This window comes from Austrofundulus limnaeus, unplaced genomic scaffold, assembly GCF_001266775.1.
Source record: "Austrofundulus limnaeus strain Quisiro unplaced genomic scaffold, Austrofundulus_limnaeus-1.0 Scaffold1350, whole genome shotgun sequence".
NCBI lineage: Eukaryota > Metazoa > Chordata > Actinopteri > Cyprinodontiformes > Rivulidae > Austrofundulus > Austrofundulus limnaeus.
In genome coordinates, this window is record NW_013953752.1 from 71401 (window position 1) to 72010 (window position 610).

General features: G+C 48.5%; 1 pseudogene; it reads left to right on the forward strand.

Annotated features, from left to right (window-relative positions):
- Positions 1-495, forward strand: LOC106535060 (zinc phosphodiesterase ELAC protein 2 pseudogene; annotated as a pseudogene).
- Positions 496-610: the final 115 nt, after the last annotated feature.

A 610-nucleotide genomic window follows, 5' to 3' on the forward strand; every position in this document is an offset into this window, starting at 1 on the left:
CATGTACGAAATCAACCTCTTATGTCCTGAAGAGAGAGCACGCAGCTCGGGTTAGGTGATTAACAAATCAAACAGTGTTTTGAAATGTTTATTGAACATTAACTAAGATATTTATTAGCTTAGGTTGTCACTTAGTTGCGTTGTTTTAACAGGAAGCGGAGGTGTTAGCATGAATAGCCTCCATGTGAGGCTCTGCTCGCTGCTGCTTGTTAAAGGCAGAGCTGCTGCTGCGACGGTCCCACGTCGCTGCGATTATTATTCTCCTCTCCGCCGGGCTGTTTTCCAGTTTGTCCGGTCAATGACGACCGGAGGTGACCCGGCGACGAGGCAGCCGCCGGGCCCGAAGCAGACGGTGAAGCTGCGGCACCTGAAAAACAGGGAGAAGCGGAGCATGCTGCAAGAACGTACCTCACCGGCCATCGTGTACGTCCAGGTGATCGGTGCTGGCAGCAGGGACACCTCTCCGTCGGTTTTCGTCTACTCTGATTATAACAGGTACTGAACACGCGCACAGACAGGTTGTAACTCATAACCTTAGTTTAAAGTGTTTTGGTTTTAGTTAATAAACTATTTATCACGTTTGCTCCACTTATACACTCCTGATCAAAAT